The 21,440-nt window shown below is 37.6% G+C and overlaps 1 protein-coding gene across 1 annotated transcript in view; it reads right to left on the bottom strand.

Annotated features, from left to right (window-relative positions):
• Positions 1-14,841, bottom strand: part of LOC131947152 (sensorin-A) — a 32,299-nt gene extending 17,458 nt beyond the window's left edge. Inside the window, exon 1 of the mRNA XM_059308261.1 lies at positions 14,595-14,841. The gene's annotated coding sequence lies outside the window, so the exon portion shown is untranslated. The remainder of the gene's footprint in view (positions 1-14,594) is intronic.
• Between the last annotated feature and the right edge of the window lie 6,599 nt (positions 14,842-21,440).

Below are 21,440 nucleotides of genomic sequence, written 5' to 3'. Positions count from 1 at the left end.
GATGTAATGTAAACCAAGTGGCGTAGAAATGTCGTTGAATGACTTGACCCTCGGGTCGTTGACCCAGAGAGCTCATTGCCGTGAGGGTAACCAATCAGTCTCTACCCATCCGTAACGTCAATATTGTGTTTATTTTAAAAATAAAATTAGTATAGAAATCAGTCTATTATTCAATGGTATATTAAATCCTATATTGTAATAATCAAGCCATTTATATATATATATATATATATATATATATATATATATATATATATATATATATATATATATATATATATACATATATATATGGATTTGTCCCATCATGTCTCTGTTTCATACGTATTATTTTATTGTTTTCAATTAAAGGTTTATCATTACTAAATTAAGGTTGGTAACTCACCAAGCTTAAAACAATTTACATCCCCTTGTCAATTTTCCTTCTCGCATTGAACGATACATCTTGGCCTTTGACCTTTTAGAGTATTTATTGTCATTGATCTTAAGCCGCTATTACATTTCATTCAACGATTCCGTACTACATTAAAGGTAGGTTTGTGATAGCGCGGACGTACAGGACGATATGGGTAAACATATTCTAATGTTTTTATCGGTAATTTTAGATGGGATAAATCGTAATGGGCTTGACTAGGAACATTTTGTCTTCGATGGTTTGGGATGTGCTTGATTTGATGCCGTGTTTACTTGAGTTAGTTATTTAATTAGGTGATTAGTTCGAGTTGGCTGACTAATGTTGTTGCTAGATGGGTGCATGTTTTTCTTAATGATAGAAGATAATCGTAGGCTAGAGATATTTTAACGTTGGACCAGGAGTATCAGAGATGAAATGTGCATATGTTCCACAGAAAAAATAAATAAAAGAGATGATATTCTTTACAGTAAAGAATATGGATGGATGATAATCTCTACTGGAGAACATATGAAGATAAGTAAGAATATACGATGCCTGATATTGATTAGCTTTACTGCTAACAATTTGAAGGCTGATATTAATAATCTTTACTGCAGGCAATTCAATGGCAGAAATTGATAAGTTTTACTGCAGACAATTTGAAGATTGCTTTCTAAGAGGCGTTTCTTAAAAATCTGTTAAGCTCCCACGTTTCTTACAAGTTTGTTAAGCTCATGAGTTTTTCACAAATTAGTTGAGCTTCCAAGTTTCTTACAAATTTGTTAAGCTCCCAAGTTTTTCACAAATTTATTAAGCTCCCAAGTTTCTCACAAATTTGTTAAGCTCCTGAAGTCCCGTTCACGCAGGGGCCCCTACTCCATCCAAAATGTGGAGGACAGGAACTCAAAGTTTCTCAATCAACGGCTTGCTTGTCGCTCGTCCTTGATCCCGGGGGGTCGGGGCGTGTGGATGAGAGGATTTAAATTTGATGCACACCCTGATAAATTATTTAAGTTTGATTGACAGAGCGATACGTTATTTATATCTGCTGCACACCGTGAGGAATACATTTCTATTTAAAGGACAGTCTAGGATGAAATTTAACCACTTGCGCCCTAGTTAGTGATTGTACTCACTTCAACAACCAAACAGAAAACTGAATCGCTTGTGTAACATACATTAAATGTATGGGGTTTTCCCCATCGTGGTGGGGATTTTCTTGTCACATAGTTATTTTATATGTACGAGCTTTGGGTTTTTTATCGCAAGTTTTGGCTTATTCATTGCACTTTTATCTGGCTACTACAATTTCTTCATCAGGGGAGTCTAGTACGAGGGAACCTTTTACGACTTCACGAGGGGATTATCACCCCTGATTTCAATCTTGCCCGGCAGCCGAGTTAACCCTTATAAACCCTAACCTCACGTAGGCGGTTTGATAAGCCGAAATGAAGAGATAACTGTCTCGATTAGACATTTCAACACTTACAAATTATTGGGCATATCACGGCCTACAAATGTAAGGTCTGTTTTACTCTGTGGCTCCAAGACTTGGAGAGTTGCCAAATCTGGTAGCAGTAAGCTTTCGCTAGCAGATGGTTACAACGTATCTTTGGCATAAAGCGGCTTGAAAAGATGTGCAGTGGCGTCTTATGTGAAAGATCCAAATAGAAGCTTCTGGACTAAGAAATCAAACAGAGGAATTGGGGCTGGATATGCCACATAGGCCATACAATGCAAACACCAGCAGACCATGCAGCTAGCCAGAGGCGTAGCCACGGGGGTGAGGGGTGGGTAAATATGTCCAAACCTAGCTGCGCCAAAATGGGTGGGAAAAAAGAAATTAAAAGCTCATTTTAGCTGCAGTTTTGAATTATAAATATAAAAAAATATATGGGGGGGGGTGCCAAATTGAAAGATTGTCCCCGGGCGCCGGGAGGGGTCGCTACGCCTCTGCAGCTAGACCAGCACTGGACTGGAATCCCCTAGAAAAGAGGAAATAGGCCAGGGTCAAATCAGACCTGGATAAGATCAATCGCTAGTGAGACGAAGGTAGCAGAACTGACATGGCCACAATCGAATGTGACCGCCTAAAATCGAGGAGAACGGCGAAGTGTGGTTGCTGCCCTTTTCTTCTCCTGTGTTTCTTAGGAATAATTCAAGTCAGTCATTATCATGGCATATCTACACATCTAGATATGTGAGAAACCAAAGCTCACATGACATACATACAAATTGCTACCTCTATCTTACTTATCGTTTGTAAAGTCTTGGTTTCTTAATATGGCTAAATGACCGACAACTGCAAATGCAGTCAAATGTTTGAACCAGATTCCCAGATAAATTTGTTACCTGGGACGACCCAGGTAACAATACAAACTTCTTGGCGTCTACACAGCCTCCACGCTTTTATCTTGGATCACTTTCAACTTTTGAGTGACTTCGATATACGGTATTGATTCTTTGTTTCTGATTTCTAAAATACTAAAGTACCAGATAACTAGAGTACCGTTTCCGTTAGAAAGGCGAAATTTAATAAATAGTTATATGATCTTATCCGGTGGTTACTAACACATTTTGATTGATTTCAGGTGACCGGAAGTAGTACTTTAGACTCTTCCCGATTTCTCAAAAAAATAATCAATGTTTCCTATAAATGGTGCTAATTTTCCGCCTAATTATACTTACACTATCTGCCATTATTTGGTGCGCTTTTTGTTTTTTTTCTACGCGATTCTACTCTTTCAAATAAACCGGGAGCGATCTCCCCTAAACCTTCTCGAATATTCTCATAAAAAAAAAACAAGGGATGGGAACTCGGGATATAGACATGAATTTTAATCCATTTTAAATACTTTTCGAAATAGAATAAAATCTTGTAGAAAAAAGAATTGCACACCAGTGAACGCCAATTAAAATGTGCATAATAGTGCGGAATATTATTAGTACTTTATAAATTTACATACGTTTTTTGAGAAATCGGAAATAGCGTAAATTAGTACTTCCGGTCAACGGAAATTATCCAAAATTTGACAGAAGGTAGAAAATTAGATCTTTTACTTACATGTGAAATTTCATTTATATATCTGAAATAGTACTCAAGTTATAGGCTTTTGAAAAATTCAAAGTAGAAAAAGTACCACTTCCGGTTATCGGAAATCACTCAAAAGTTGATACGGATCTACAAGTTTGATAAAATACTTATATATGAAATTTCATCAACCTAGCTGTAACGGTACTCAAGTTATCATGTTTACACACACACACACACACACACACACACATACACACATACACACAGACATACGGACAGAATTGTAAAGTCCAGTTTTTCCGAGTCGCTAACGCATAAAACGTCTAAATGTTTATATATTTGTATTTATAATTTTTGACTGATTAAAATAAGTCCTCTATACTCCGGATGTGATGAAGGACTGAGGTGTAAAACTGTCAAAATTTCATGTTATTTTTGTGCACGATTACAAGACTTTCTCTATACTTCGTATATACGAGAAAGTAAAAAATTTAAGTATTAAAAAAAATTAATGAAAAATATTTCTATAGCCCTTGAAGAGGCAACATCCCTACTGTTATATAAGAATACTAGGCATGCTGCCCAGCTTCGCTTAGGCTTTCGAAAACATTGAGAATTTGAATGCTTAATTAATTCGCCCGAAGGTCGGTCTACGACCTCAAGAGTTATGAAGAGGTTCCTCCGTGGACATTTTTTTTCGATTTATAGCTCATATAAGGTACCGGTCAGTCGAGGTCAGTTTTGACCCCCACATCGTAGACTTTTCGGCCAACCGGCCCCCGTGTTCTGTCGCACCAAGGCAAGATCATGCCAAATTTGAAGCGCCTGCGGCGCCGGGAAGTGCCCTATCGGACACCCGACAATCTAGATCTAGATCTAGATTCCTAAAAGAATTTTTTTTTTAAATTTAGCCCGAGCATAATAAAAAAGAATACATTAACCAATAAAAATAAAAATACGGAGAATGAAACACGTATTTTAAAATCTTAACTTACGCGAATATGCCTATTCTTTCAAATTAATTTTTTATCCCAAATTAGCCAGTTCCAAACAAAGATTTTGTATAAAATAAATAAGTCTTGAAATAGTTTAGTCCTAATATAGACATTTATTTTTGGAATTGATTTTAGAGAAGTTAGAGTCTAAATCTAGATCTTAGCGTCTACGTCTAGATCTAGTTATTGCGTAGATTTAGATTTAGATTTAGTCTAGATCTAGAATCTCTAGATCTAGAATCCAAATACATAAAATAAATTTTATGAGTTTAGGCCGGAAAAATTGTATTGTATACATTTCATAGTGTACGTAGATCTAAATCAAATTTGAATGAAATAGTTCATTTCTTTTCATTCTTAACACGGCAGATGACGTCATTAGTTAATGTATAAGCAATAGTGACGTCACAGTTTTATGCGTTCTTTTTCACATATATTAATGCTTTTCCGGTTGCATAAATAATACTGTTTCTCTACATTCGAATACGCCTTAAATTTTTATTTTTCTTCTTTAAGTAAAATTGTGGTTATACATTTAAAACATCTAACATATTATTTTCAACAAAAGTCCGTAAAAAATTCTCGATATATCGCTGCCGATTCTGACGTGATGTCCGGCGAAAATTTTTTGCGGACAGAGAAAGAGAGAGAGAGAGAGAGAGATGTGCGCACATTGGGCTTTTATAAATTAGGATACGAGAACTATTAGGCGAGATCATTCCCACTGTATCTGAAATTCCATAAGATATCCCATCCTAGAACCAAATACACCACATGTTAATAACAAGAGATCATGCTACGTAGTAAAGATATATTTGTAACAAGTTCTCAAAGGATGCTGCATCATATCAGCCTTTGTAAGTTTGTATTTATTTTAAATTTCTGTGCACATTATTTAACCTCATAATTTTCTGCATATCATAAACCAAAGTATGTGCCACTTAAAAAATAGCACTTTTGACTTTATGTAGACATTATATTGGTTCAAATTACCAGCCTTTGGTATGCTGTTTTTCGTAATCAGTATCTGTAAAACTAATAGTCTAAAACTAGCATATTTGAATACAATATTTTAAACATTAAAAAAACCAGTATTGATTATATAATTTTGAAAAATTTATTTAACAGAAATGTTGGTGGTGGAGGGGGGGGGAGATGAAAGGGAATAGATAAGACTTTTATAATAACCAAATAATTTTTATTTATTTTTTAATAAATTTTTTTAAAGATTTATTATTTACTGGTCTGATAAATAAAAGTATATTACAGAATTTTCTATGAAGACAAAATTAGTAACATATGTACATGTTTGGAATGACAATAACTTTGCTAAATCTACAGAATAATAAAGATCATTAAATATAATGACAATGCTATCAGGGATCAAATATAAACCATAAGAACACACTAAATCTCAGTAAAAGGAAAATGTTTCAGAAAAAATTATTTTCACTGGAAGATACACAGCCTATATTATATTCAAACTACACAAATCCTTTGAGTAAATAACTAGATCTACTTTAAAAGCATATCTTGTTTAAAATTTAACTACATGTTTAAACAGTCTATACACACAAGTGTCATGTTGCCCTTTTAGGAAAGATAATGTAATGATTGAGAGAGAGAGAGAGAGAGAGAGAGTGTTAACACAGCACTAATAGCATATACAGTAGGTTTAAACAGAGCTTTTTCTATTCTTTAGCACAGGGGTCTCCAAACATTTCAGTCCGAGGGCCGCATTGACTATCAAATTTCATTTCGGGGGCCTGTTTCTTCCAGACACGTCTTTAATTTTTCTGGGCAAAGTTCCTCAGCCATCACCAACAAACGGTTTTTCCGTGGAGAAAAAGATCTCCGCGGGCCGGATGAGAGGACATCGCGGGCCGCATTCGGCCCGCGGGCCGAAGTTTAGAGACCCCTGCCATAATAACCAAATAATTTTTTCCAAAGTTTGGGTTATCAATAGAATTGTTGATTTAATGATACAATGATAAATGTTTAATTTACAAACTAAAAAGTACTTAAATTATCTGCCAGTTTTCTATTTATAAATAAACATAAATAATACTTTGTGTTTTCTAGCATTCTAAAGGATAAATACATTTTCATATGTAATTTTAATATTCGTGTATTTAAATCTATAAAACAAAATAACGTCCTGTTTATTTTGTTTTATATGAATTTATTTTTATTTTTATAATATTTCGGTAACTTAGTTAATTGTTGTTTCCCTTGGAAATTTAATTTAGATTGTTAAAATGGAAAGTGGAAGCAGGAGAGGGAGATGCCTGCCACTGGCCAGCTGTAGAAACTAGAAGCAGTAGAGACCAATCCACTGTTAAAACATTCGAGCAGAATTTTCATCAGCTATTGATGTTCACTAAGAATCCCCTTGATACCCCTCTCTCTTCAATAGACTTGATGCGCCATTTTTAGTTAATTTTTACTTTCTCGTATATACGAAGTATAGAGAAAGTCTTGTAATCGTGCAAAAAAAAAAATAAAAAAAAAAAATCGAGATTTTTGCAAATCTCGACGTTTTACACCTCACTGATATGGAAAAACATAATTTTGCAATCTTGTCCGTATGTCTTTGTGTATGTCTGTGTGTGTGTGTGTCTGTAAACACGATAGCTTGAGTACCATAGCAGCTAGATTGATGACATTTCATATATAAATATTATATCAAATTTGTAGTTCTGTATGAAATTTTCAGCGACTTCCGGTTACCGTAAGAGGAACATATTCTACTTTCAATTTTTCAAAAGCCTATAACTTGAGTCCTATTTCGGTTATATAAATGAAATTTCACATGTAAGTAAAAGATCTAATTCTCTGCTTGCTGTCAAATTTTGAGTAATTTCCGTTGAACGGAAATAGTAATTTACGAGATTTCCGATTTCACAAAAAAAAAAAACGAAAATGAATTTATAAAGTATTATTATTCCGCACTATTATACAATTATTGTTTATCGTTCACATGGTGCGCAATTCTTTTTTTTTTCTACGAGATTCTATTGTATTTTTAAAAATTTAAGTAATTAATAAACCGGGAGTGATCTCCCCTAAACTCTCTCGAATATTCTTATATAACACTACGGGGGATGGCAACCAGGGATATAGACATGATTTTTAATCCCCTTTTAATTACTTAAAAGTTAGAAAGTGTAAACGTCACGAGGGAGGAACAGAAATATAACATTTGTGAGTCAAGTACTTTTTGGATTGATTTTTCAAATTTATTTAATTAATCGATATCTTATAGGTTCTCATTGATTGTGTAACTGAAAATTCCCCCACCCTCGTACCCCCCCCCCCCTCACCCACCCTCGTACCCCCCCCCCCCACCCACCCTCGTACCCCCCCCCCCTCCAACCCACACCCACACAGTTTCTGTATTTAATCAATGGACTCCGGTAACTTTTTACTGCGTGTTTTTGTTCTAGCCCTGGTTATGGCCGCTGTGTGGGACCACAGCCAAGTGGCGTCAACAGCGTGCCAGGGTTTTAATAGAGGAGAGCCAAAAACAAATTAACACATTATTGCCAGATTGGACTTTTTTTAGTATGGATATGTTGTTAAAAAAGGGGGTGGGGGTGGTGTTACAAATCAGTATTTATTTAATATCATATTAGATGTAAGACTGTGTCTCATTGACAGAGATTGACATGTTTATACATTTTATCTGGCTATAACTAAAGTAATTGTATCCTATTGTTTTCCCTGTAGTTAGTTGACAAAAGTTTGAATTGACGCGATTTAAGAATGTTGAAACATTTTCTCTTCATTTTCTAGGGTAAAATTTGTACTGTTTTCCTTATGCAGTTTTCGACACAACTTTTCCAGGTACATACTTTTAAAAAGTTTGCCAGGTAAAGATTTTGCTCAAGTTTAGAAAGTAAAAACATGTTTAATTAATTTGTGTAATATTAGGTAAAATTATGATACCTTTCCCCAGCTAAACAAGCGTTACAGATTTCCAAGAAAACATGTTATCTTGATTTACATTGAAGGTTTTTTTTTGAGTAAATTATTTTTGGTACTTTGTAAACATTACAGGTAAAATGGTGTGATTTTACCCAGGTAACTTGGTGGTTTAAAAAATCAATCAACGGAGGATGCCATATTATACATCAAAACAGTTCAATGGATGGTCAAGTGATGCTTACACGTCAGGTGTAAGCAGCCGTATTACACGAGGTGTAAGCAGGTGTATTACACCAGATATAAAGTGCTGTATTACCCCAAATGTAAGCATGTATATTACATCAGCTGAAAGTAGCTGAATTATCTATCTACTGCCCCTTTGTAAAAACAATGTCTTTACATCTATATCAATACTCTACGATATTACTCCAAATCATGTATAATAGCCCTGCTACCTTTAAGCGCTAATGGCAGCGACGCGAAAATTTAATGTAAACAAATGATGCATGGTGTGAGAATGCCACCCATTCACACACACAAACTCACACACAAACACACACACTCTCCAACCGTCACACACACACTAATCCGTGTCAGTGTCGGATCGGGAATTTCCCATGGACGTGAGCGCTTCCCGGCATTACGCAACACGCACGCTCAGCCAGCACGTGAAGTGGTGCAGAAAGCTAGGTCGGGCTTAATGCGGATGATGTTGAGACTGTCCTGCTACACTACGCTCCGGGCCACAGGTTCTCGTTCAGCTGTGGGTACACAGAGGGAGGGGAGGGTACAACAATAACAGGAGCGTACCTTTTAAGTATGGGACTAGGGCAGGTGATGTCTCTACCCGACTTACTGGGTTAGGTGATGTCAGTTCGAAGCTCACGTGACTAAATGATGTAATTAATGGTGAGAAATTTTATTTGTAATAATTGATACAGGTTATAACTTAGATGAGCGCTACTATTGTCAATGGTGGTGCAGATCTAATTGGGTGTCAGGATGAGTGGGCCCCAGCTTTGAGTGGGCCCCAGCTTTGGTGGGCCCCAGCTTCGTGTGGGTGCCAGCTCTTGACGCCCCTGCAGTTCTAAGAAGGCTGGCATCTTGATGTGGGCCCTCCACCTCTGTGTGGCCCACAAGCTGATCTGAGTGGGACAAAGCTTTGGGTGGGCGCCATCTTTGGGTGGGTGCCATCTTTGAGTGGGCGCCAGCTTTAAGTGGGCGCCAGCTTTAAGTGGGCGTCAGACTTTAAGTGGGTGCTAGCTTTAAGTGGGAGCCAGCTTTGGATGGGCGCTAGCTTTAAGTGGGCGCCATCTTAAAGTGGGCGCCAGCTGTAAGTGGGCGCCAGCTTTAAGTGGGCGCTAGCTTTAAGTGGGCGCAAACATGATTGGGCGCCAGCTTTAAGTGGCTTCCTAAATGAGTGGGCGCCAGCTTTAAGTGGGCACCAGCATGATTGGGCGCCAGATTTAAGTGGGCGCCAGCTTCGAGTGGGCGTGCCAGACAATATCAACTACAACCCACGTCACAACACCAACACTTATAACTTAATTTTTCTAACCAAGGATCATAATAGAACCTAGACCTTCCCATTTCACCCACACGACGCTGGGCCCGACCATCCCCCTACCCCCCACACACAATCCCATCCAATGTCTTCAATTCCAGAGCTAAAAAATCTATCGCCTAACTATTTAAAGAGCTACCACGACTATACTAAATCACATCAACGTTCGAGATTTTATAATTACCTGACGAAAAATTCAGAATAACATTAGTAAAATTTTTATCTAGGCCAAAAGAAGAAAAAAAAAATCCTTTGCCATTTGTGTAAAAAAAAAACAACAAAAAACAATTATACTATCAAGGAATAACTGGCTTCTAAAAATACCCTCGCTCCCACGAGCGTGAATTCCGTGACTAATTAGATTTTAAGTATACGGTACCGGCTTCAGACTGAGGCGCCATGATGCGCACTATCGCACGTGGCGTTGGGTTGTGACGGGTGGGACATGCGCAATCACTGTCATTTGGTCTGTAAACTATAGCTTATACCGCGACCTCTTTCTTTCTGGGGGAACAAATACGTGCTCTTCTTTGTGTTATTTAGTTGTTAATAACAATAGATCAAAGCTGTAAGGGTGACAGGGTTAAGAATCATTACCACAAAACGCCGCCACTATCGTCAATGCTGGTTCAGATCTAATTGGGTGCCAGGAATTTATATATATATATATATATATATATATATATATATATATATATATATATAGGCCTATATATAAATAAATAAATAAATAAATATATATATATATATATATATATATACATATATATATATATATATATATATATGCCGTGGTACCTTTAGATACGAGTTTAATTCGTCCCATACCACATTGTAAGTATAGTAATTAGCTCATATCCCAAAGAAATTTTCTCCATTGAAATGAAATTGAAATGCCATTGATCCACACAGTCCGCTAAATGTCACACCAGTTATTTTTGTCAGGTGTTGTTTAACAACGAAAACACGATAGCATTGGGCGTGACAGCATGGCAGCGATGGGCGTGATGACGTGGCAGCGATGGGCGTGATTACGTGGCAGATGTTTGCGTGACTAATGACAGCAGTGGGCGTGACAATATGACATCAGTAAGCGTGACAATATGACAACAGTGGGCGTGACAATATGACAACAGTGGGCATGACAATATGACAGCAGTGGGCGTGACTAATGACAGCAGTGGGCGTGACAATATGACAACAGCGGGCGTAACTAATGATAGAATGGGTGTGACTAACGACAACAGTGGGTGTGACAACATGACAGTAATGGGTGGGTGTGATAGTATGACAGCAGTGGACGTGTGGGCATGTGTACAGTGGGCGTGACAATTTGACAGTAATGGGCGTGACAAACTATCAGTAATGAGAGTGCCAATACGATAGCAGTGGGCGGGACAACATAACAACATAACATCAGTGGGCGTGACAACATAACAGCAATGGTTGTGACAATATGTGTACAGTGTACACATGATAATCCCAAGCGATGAAACAAATCCTTGTAGTGTCCCGTGCTCACCCATGCGTGCGAGAGATGAGCGGAGCGTGTCTGAGATGCTGGTCAATGAACTTTGGCTAATGAGTGTCACGTGAACTTTGGCTAATGAGTGTCACGTGAACTTTGGCTAATGAGTGTCACGTGAACTTTGGCTAATGACTGTCTTATGAACTTTGGCTAATGACTGTCACACGTTGAAGGAGTTGTGTGTTCATACTGCAGAGGTCGATACGGCGAGAAGGATGAGGTTTATACCACGGTAGGCAAGCAGTAGAGGCTGAAGCTTTCTATAGACACGAGTTTGGAAGCAACTGTGTGTTTGTAGTTTACGGTCATTACCGGTTCGATGCAATGTTCAGTAGCCATAGAGTCTAGAAAAGGAAAGAACCGAGCGATTCTCCGTCCTCCCCTTTGTTACCAGCAACTAGAAACGTTGGTTCTACCTGGATTTTGCTCCCCACCCCCCCCCCCCCTCCCTGTCAGAGCAGCACCTGGTTTGGAAGTTAGAGGCTATGGACATCCTACGGCCTGAGAAAGGGTTCGGATCTTGTGAACTCTGCGTAAGCAAACCCACGTGATATCACATCTTTCCACAGCTGCTACAAGCGTGCGATGGTAGAATCAGCGCATTGTCCAATGTCTATCAACATTTTGTCCCTGTGTCTATCCACATTTTATCCCTGTGTCTATCCACATTTTGTCCCTATATCTATCAACATTTTGTCCCTATATCTATCAACATTTTGTCCCAATGTCTATCAACATTTTGTCCATATATCTATCAACATTTTGTCCATATATCTATCAACATTTTGTCCCTATATCTATCAACATTTTGTCCCTATATCTATCAACATTTTGTTCCTATATATATCAACATTTTGTCCCTATATCTATCAACATTTTGTCCCTATATCTATCAACATTTTGTCCCTATATCTATCAACATTTTGTCCCTATATTTATCAACACTTTGTCCCTATATCTATCAACATTTTGTCCCAATGTCTATCAACATTTTGTCCCTATATCTATCAACATTTTGTCCCTATATCTATCAACATTTTGTCCCAATGTCTATCAACATTTTGTTCCTATATCTATCAACATTTTGTCCCAATGTCTATCAACATTTTGATCCTATATCTATCAACATTTTGTCCCCATATCTATGAACATTTTGTCCCTATATCTATCAACATTTTGTCCCTATATCTATCAACATTTTGTCCCTATATCTATCAACATTTTGTCCCTATATCTATCAACATTTTGTCCCTATATCTATCAACATTTTGTCCCTATATCTATCCATATTTTGTACCTATATCTATCAACATTTTGTCCCTATATCTATCAACATTTTGTCCCTATATCTATCAACATTTTGTCCCTATATCTATCCATATTTTGTACCTAAATCCATCAATGTCTATCCATATATTGAACATTTTCCCCTATGTTTATCTATGTTGTTTACCTTTGACCATATGATCGTACGTTTGTTCTTAAGAAATATTAACTTGTTTACGCTTATTCCATAATCCCCACCTCGTCAGACGGTGTCCATTTATTTCCCGAGGGTCGGGCAAAAAGCTGGTTGATTGAGAAACTATCAGAAGACACCGCCGAGTACAAATAACAACAATAAACTGACGTGAAGAGTTCATGGAGTTTAGTTTTAATCAGTTGGTTTCTAAATCCAGCGTTACAGACCATTCCAGGGACTGCGTGGTGAAGCGATATAAAATGTGGGGTCGCTAAACAGGTGGTGTGAGGTAACCGAGGGGGAAAGCGAAAACATGTCGGAAACTCAGGCTAGGTAACATGATCGAATACCAGAGAGAGGGAGAGAGAGGGAGAGATGGAGAGGGGGGGGGGGAAGAGAGAGAGGGAGAGAAAAAGAGAGAAAGAGAGAGAGATAACATGATCGAATACTAGAGAGAGGGGGAGAGAGAGAGAGAGAGCAATGTTAGTTCCCAAGCTGTTAGTTATGCGCCACCCTCAGTGTTTCTTTCATGCATCTCTTAGGCCCCCCCCCCCTCCCAATTTCCGAAGAGAGTCTACCGCCCCTCCCCTGCTCCCGAACGAAATGGAATTTATATAGAAAATATATAGAAAATATATATTTTTAACAGCATCCACCACCCTGAAATTTTAGTTCGCCCCCCGGAGAAAAAAGTCTGGAAGAAACACTCACCCCCCCGTCTCCACCACACCAATCTTGGGGCCTCCTATAATAAAAACCTGGCCAGATAAAGTTGAAATGATTTTATAAGCCGCCAACGGAATAAAATTTTTGTTTTCCCTTGTTATTATAAAGTTTTGAAAATAGTTTTTAAAAATATTTTATAAAAAGACTTTGTGATATAAATAAATAAATAAATAAATAAATAAGTGAACCCGTGCTTCACCACAGAGACGCGCCTGCCACGTTATGAAACGGCATCGTTAAGGAGTTGGAAGTATCGTAAATGTAATATAAATTAAGGTATCATGAGAACATACTCGGTCTCCACAGAGTAACGTCACAGATGTAATATAAATTAAGGTATCGCGAGAACATACGTGATCTCAACACATTAACGTCACAATGTGGGGAGGACGGGGGGCTGATTACCGCAATGACGTCAAAATGATAAATGTGCCAATTTTAATGAGGAACTTTGCATTGTCTAGTTTATTTGTCAACTCATTAAAAAATTCGTACATAATTAAGCTTAAAGTATCACCATTTATTTGGATGACACACATGTATTTAGAATTTTAAGTAAAGTAAAAATAGTCGCTGAAGGTAGGGAGAGGGGGGGGGGGGGAGGGTGACCGTGTGCACACGAATTAGTGATGCCACGCTTAATGTGCCAAGCTTATCACTGTGTCACTTCTGAACGACTCTACGGTTATAAAGCAACCACACAACATTACTGGTCAAAATTACAGACGAAGTAGAGTTTGCAACTTGCATTATCTCAGCGCAATGTCCGGCCGACTTAAGTCGGGTACTCATTACTGCTGGGTTAACTCCGTTACATAAAAATTCTCAATGTTATACTAATGAAAATGAGGTTTGGGTTTAGCCTCCCCCTCCCCACCTCCCCAACACCACGAATCGCATTAATAATTAATACATTACACAATGAAAGTAACCAACTACTTTTAACTAAAATTGTATAACTTACCTGATAGTTTCTTTTGATTTGAAAAGTTTGAGTTGAGTTTTTAAAAAAGAAATGTAGGCTGGTATAAGTTTTCAACCTTTCGTGAAGTTTTTCAAAAAGTTTTCTTCATTTGATTCTCTACTTGCGCAAAAGTGTCAGAACTGGCTGTCCGCTCTTTGTCTACTTGCCGGCTCAAACTTTTAAAACTTGCTTTTGTTCGCCCCTCGCTCTACTCGCCTACACCACGGGATGCCAGAACTCGGAACCGAGGCTGGTTTATTGATCTACAGGCAAACAAAATTATTCTGGCGACAAACTGGGGGCTGACACCGCCCCAAAGTAGGTGTGTCGTGATAAACGCTTGGACCCGCCTCTTCGGGCATGCGCGCGCATCCCAGTGCCATGTTTGACGTCATTAGGGTTGTATTGTGGCGGTTTCGACGTCATGTAGAACTATTTTAAATTTATGACGTAGTGGTTAAAATAAGACCTTAAATTAAAACTGTTTTTTTAAATCATTTTCAAAATCATATGGCAACGCGTGCATGCTTAGAGAAATAGATATAAGCACAACAACATACACCTATTAATGCTTTATTAAAAAGAAAAATAAATGGTAAAAAATTGGTTTCGATTAGAAGGTTGTGAAAAAAATGCAGTTAGTAGGACTATTTTTATCCCCCCCCCCTCTTCACCATCGTCTTAAAAGGTAGACTCCATCACAAAACTAAAAACAACAACAACCGTTCAACAACCCCCTCCCCCCAACCAGATCTGTAACGTCATTTATTTACGATCCCTAAGTCTTGATATTCATTTCTACAGTAACTGGATTTACAGGTACACGCGAACGATGAATAAAATGCCTGGTTTGGTACAAATACAGAATGTCCTTACACTACAGGTACTTGGACGGAGAAGGATTAAGACTGGGGGGGGGGGGGGGGCTCTGGAACCAAAAAAAATTAATAAATGCTGGGGAACAATTATTTCTCTATAGCTTTCATAAAGGGAATCAGAATATGTTACCATTAACATTTTTAGTAGGTGAATCTTGTTAGCCACTTTGAAAAAGGAACATATTCGTACGACTGCGAAAATTTCGTGAAATATTATATTATTACGAACCGATCCGCGGCGTATCATATGCCGCTATTTAGTTGTTTTATTTTCTACTTTTCAATAATTCATAATTTGTGAATTCGACAGTACCAGTGCTGCCACTGAAAATATTTGCTTTAAAACACTATCAGTAGCTCGTTAAGGACGATACTACCCCAACCCTCCTTTCCTCCAGCCCCTACCCTACATCCCCCCCCCCCCCATTAAAGCAGCCTCCTTTTAGTTACCTCCCCTACGTTTTCAAACTAAATTATCTGCCCCCAATAGCCGTAACTTAACCCGGCTCCACGATTGTAAACATTTAGCATGAACCACAGCTCACCAGACCATGTGGGGGTGGGGATATGCCTAGAGAGGAAGAAAGGGGGCTGTTAGGCGCGTTTACAGCTTGGTGTTCTAGGGTATCCAAGAAGAGAATTATATAGACAATATAGATTTAAAGCCCAATGAAGTATGAATTCGTAATACACTAAGTTTTACTAACACAGAACTCGTTCGTCAGTCTGAGAATGTTGTCACCGGCAACTAAATGTTTTCTTCTCTAAAATGTGGAGTGATCATCACATAATTGGGGTGTGGGTGTGTGTGGGTGTGGGGATGGGGGCCAAACTTGAGTCACCATACATGTTAACCAACGCTGAAGCTGTCTACATAGAAAAGGTTATACAGACTATGAACATACATTTGATCCTTTTGTAACTATTCAGCACCGTTTCATCTTTACAATATATTTTTATAATGTCCCCTTTACAATAGATCCGCTAACAGTTACTGTAACTACACGCTCACTTATTGTCCTTTTGTTTACCACTGTTTTGGGAATAAAAGTAAACTTTTTTTTGTTTCTTGTTTTTGAAGCATCCAGTGACATCATCGTGGGTGAGACAATAACAAACTACAACATCACTACCGTATGATATTGCACTTCCGGAGATGAGTACAATAGAAATATTTGTCTAATGGAGGCCGTTTGTATCTGCTGGTAAAAATATCGCGAAAAAACATGTTTATATTTTTATTGTAATCAAGTCTCTGTTTGTTCTTTTGTTTGTCTTTGAGTCTACTCAGTTGTAATGGGTAGGCCTACCTGAGACATGTCGGACAAACTCTAGTTCACATCAGGGAGCTTAGATCTCGTTTGAATGTCTGTAGGTAGATTCAAACATTATTTTACATTAACCCTTTATCTACTGACGGTACTTATAAGTACCACTTTAATTAAGTGCCTGTATTATTTTTAATTTAATGCGAATTTTAAAAATTATTGAGGTAATTAATAGTATTATCTCCCCTGAGTCGCCGGTAGTCGGAGGTATCAATGTTTTTTTTAAAATTAATGGTGTGGCGCCATTTTCAATGTCTTGCTATATCGGTAGTTCACAATTGTTCTGTACAGTTCTGACACACGTTCCTCAATTCCCTTTGTTTTACCTTATTTTTCAAGTTTTCAACCCCAAATATTTTTTATTGGCACCTTCAATAGTCAGGAAAACGCGTTTAACTTCTAGTTATACAATTTTAATCAAATTGTCTTTGTATTAGATCGATGTTTACAAGTGGACTTATAAGTACCGTCAGGGCACACGGTCATTTTTTTAGGATTTTTAGAAAATGGCAGATTTTTTAGGTGGAGTTACATAAATATTGTCTTGATAATAAATTATCGAAATGTACTCAAAAAATGATATTTACACATTTATAAGAAGGTTTGCATAAGGTTTACCTAAGAAATATTGTAATTACATGTTAATTTCTATTAGTAAAAAATAACAAGAATAAAGGTATCAGTTGCAGGCTCGTTTACAAGTTTTAGTTTACTGCATTTTACTGCATTTGTATACCAAAGCCTAGTTCTTGTAAATAGATTTAATTTGTTAGTTATATTTACTGCAATAAACTTGCGAACAATAACTAGCATTTACGTAATGTATATCTGTAGACTAGTAATAGTCCATACTTCTGCATATAGTATAGATCTATAAGGTAAATTTTAATTAGTAAACAGAAAAGAGTAATCCACTACGGCTATCATAAACACATTGAGCTCACTTCTATTTATGAACTTTACACTGTAGTGTAGACTTGTCATAACATTCTAGTAGACTGCAATTATACTAGTATTACTAGTAGTTGTGTGCTGAATGACTAGGCTTTTGTTTGTTTATGCGGCCCATTGTACTAGCTATTGGAAGCTACCAGCAATAGCATGTTCAGTCCGGCAACCGTTGCTACACCAGAAAGACCACAGACAAGATTGAGGGAGCATGACATGTCGACTACTTTTGCTGTGTATGAGGTCTAAGATGTGTTTCCATAGAAAATCCAGTAAAAATCGTACTCAAAATATACTTTTGTGCTGTATTTATGTGTGAAAATTACAAAATGTGATTGTTATGATGATTGCCATGTTATTAGTTAATAAATTGTACCGTTTGTTCCTGTTTTATAAAAAAAAAATTTTTGGAAAAAAAAATGTCCTAGATTACTGACGGTACTTATAAGTACCAATATCTGTTTGGGCCATTAAAAATTTTTGAAACGAAATTTCCTTCGATATATGCTTCGAATGTGCCAAAAGCAATATAGTAACACATTGTTTAAGTAAAAATCTCATTCAGAACATAATTCCGTAAATAAAGGGTTAAAATGTGGGATTTTTCTATGGTCGTAGAGAAATACTAGGATCTACTCACGTTTAATTTGTACACAACCCACACACATTTGATGTCAACAATACATTCTGCTGGACATTGTATTGACCACCTTTTACGGTCTCAACAATTTGTGGTGGTATCACCAATTGAGCTGGTATCACCAATTATTTAGGTATCACCAATTAAGCTGGTATCGCCAATTATGTTGGTATCAACAATTATGTTGGTATCACCAATTGTGTTTGTATCACCAATTATATTTGTATCACCAATTAAGCTGGTATCACCAATAATGTGAGTATCACCAAAAATGTGGATATCACCAATTATGTTGGTATCACCTATTATGTTGGTATCACCAATAATGTGGGTATCACCAATAATGTGGATATCACCAATTATGTTGGTATCACCAATTATGTTGGTATCACCAATTATGTTGGTATCACCAATTATGTTGGTGTCACCAATTATGTTGGTATCACCAATTATGTTGGTATCACCAATAATGTGGGTATCACCAATTATGTTGGTATCACCAATAATGTTGGTATCACCAATTATGTTGGTATCACCAATTATGTGTGTATCACCAATTATGTTGGTATCACCAATTAAGCTGGTATCACCAATAATGTGAGTATCACCAAAAATGTGGATATCACCAATTATGTTGGTATCACCTATTATGTTGGTATCACCAATAATGTGGGTATCACCAATAATGTGGATATCACCAATTATGTTGGTATCACCAATTATGTTGGTATCACCAATTATGTTGGTATCACCAATTATGTTGGTGTCACCAATTATGTTGGTATCACCAATTATGTTGGTATCACCAATAATGTGGGTATCACCAATTATGTTGGTATCACCAATAATGTTGGTATCACCAATTATGTTGGTATCACCAATTATGTGTGTATCACCAATTATGTTGGTATCACCAATTATGTGGGTATCACCAATTATGTTGGTATCACCAATTATGTTGGTATCATCAATAGTATTGGTATCACCAATAATGTTGGTATCACCAATTATGTTGGTATCACCAATAATATTGGTATCACCAATTATGTTGGTAGCACCAATTAATTATACCATGCCCCACCCCTTTAGGTATTGAGCTGTCTGTGTAGTTTCTCCCAAGGGACATAAACAAGCACGGTGTGTTTGACCTAGCTATTTTAGCAGTTTCTTCCAGGCATCTCTTCGAAGCCCCCCCCCCCCCCCCCAAAGAAAGTCTACCGCTCTCGAAGGAAATGAAATTTATATAGAAAATATATACTTTTAACAGTTGACCCCCACCCGAAAATTTCAAGTTCCCCCCCCCCCCCCGCCCGGAGAAAAAAAATCTGGAAGAAACACTGTATTTTAGACATTGATTGGACACACACACCTACGTGAATGGTGACATAACTGGGTATTTTCTGCACACTCCTTCATGCGACGGGTCACTTACATTACACAATGAGTCACTTACATTACACAATAAGTCACTTACATTACACAATGGGTCAGCTACATTACACAATGAGTCACTTACATTACACAATGAGTTACTTACATTACACAATGGGTCACTTACATTACACAATGTGTCACTTACATTACACAATGGGTCACTTACATTACACAATGAGTTACTCACATTACACAATGGGTCACTTACATTACACAATGAGTCACTTACATTACACAATAAGTCACTTACATTACACAATGGGTCAGCTACATTACACAATGAGTCACTTACATTACACAATGAGTTACTTACATTACACAATGGGTCACTTACATTACACAATGTGTCACTTACATTACACAATGGGTCACTTACATTACACAATGGGTCACTTACATTACACAATGAGTCACTTACATTACACAATGGGTCTCTTACATTACACAATGAGTCACTTACATTACACAGTGGGTCACTTACATTACACAATGAGTCACTTACATTACACAATGGGTCACTTACATTACACAATGGGTCACTTACATTACACAATGTGTCACTTACATTACACAGTGGGTCAGCTACATTACACAGTGGGTCACTTACATTACACAATGGGTCACTTACATTACACAATGAGTTACTCACATTACACAATGGGTCACTTACATTACACAGTGGGTCACTTACATTACACAATGGGTCAGCTACATTACACAGTGGGTCACTTACATTACACAATGAGTCACTTACATTACACAATGGGTCACTTACATTACACAATGAGTTACTCACATTACACAATGGGTCACTTACATTACACAGTGGGTCACTTACATTACACAATGAGTCACTTACATTACACAATGAGTCACTTACATTACACAATGAGTCACTTACATTACACAATGAGTCACTTACATTACACAGTGGGTCACTTACATTACACAATGAGTCACTTACATTACACAATGGGTCAGCTACATTACACAGTGGGTCACTTACATTACACAATGAGTCACTTACATTACACAATGGGTCACTTACATTACACAGTGGGTCACTTACATTACACAATGGGTCACTTACATTACACAGTGGGTCACTTACATTACACAATGAGTCACTTACATTACACAATGGGTCACTTACATTACACAATGGGTCACTTACATTACACAGTGGGTGACTTACATTACACAGTGGGTCACTTCATGTATGGGGGGTTGAAAAAAGGGGGCGGGGGGCGTCAACTGCCTCCAGGACAAAACAGAAAAAAAAATTAAATTGAAAATATATCTTGTGCCCAGCGTCCATCCCACCCATGTAAATTTTATGTGCGTCACTTCCCCCCTCCCCCGCTATCGGAAATAAAAAGTTCGATAGATACACTGATAGTTTGTTATGATGGGGGAGGGGGGGATGGCGTTAATTCTGATGTTTCACCACTGGTGTGTGTGTGTGGGGGGGGGGGGGTGGGGGTTTGGGGGTTTGGGGGCTTATTTCTACATGTTCCGCCACTGGTTGTATGTGTGTGTATGTGTTGTGTGTGTGTGTGGGGGGGGGTATTTCTACATGTCCCACCAGTGGTTGGGGGGGGGGACTTATTTCTAAATG

The sequence above is a fragment of the Physella acuta genome, unplaced genomic scaffold, assembly GCF_028476545.2.
Source record: "Physella acuta isolate Inbredline_101_S28 unplaced genomic scaffold, ASM2847654v3 ptg000585l, whole genome shotgun sequence".
In the NCBI taxonomy this organism is placed as follows: domain Eukaryota; kingdom Metazoa; phylum Mollusca; class Gastropoda; family Physidae; genus Physella; species Physella acuta.
This window is presented reverse-complemented; position numbering and strand designations above follow the sequence as displayed.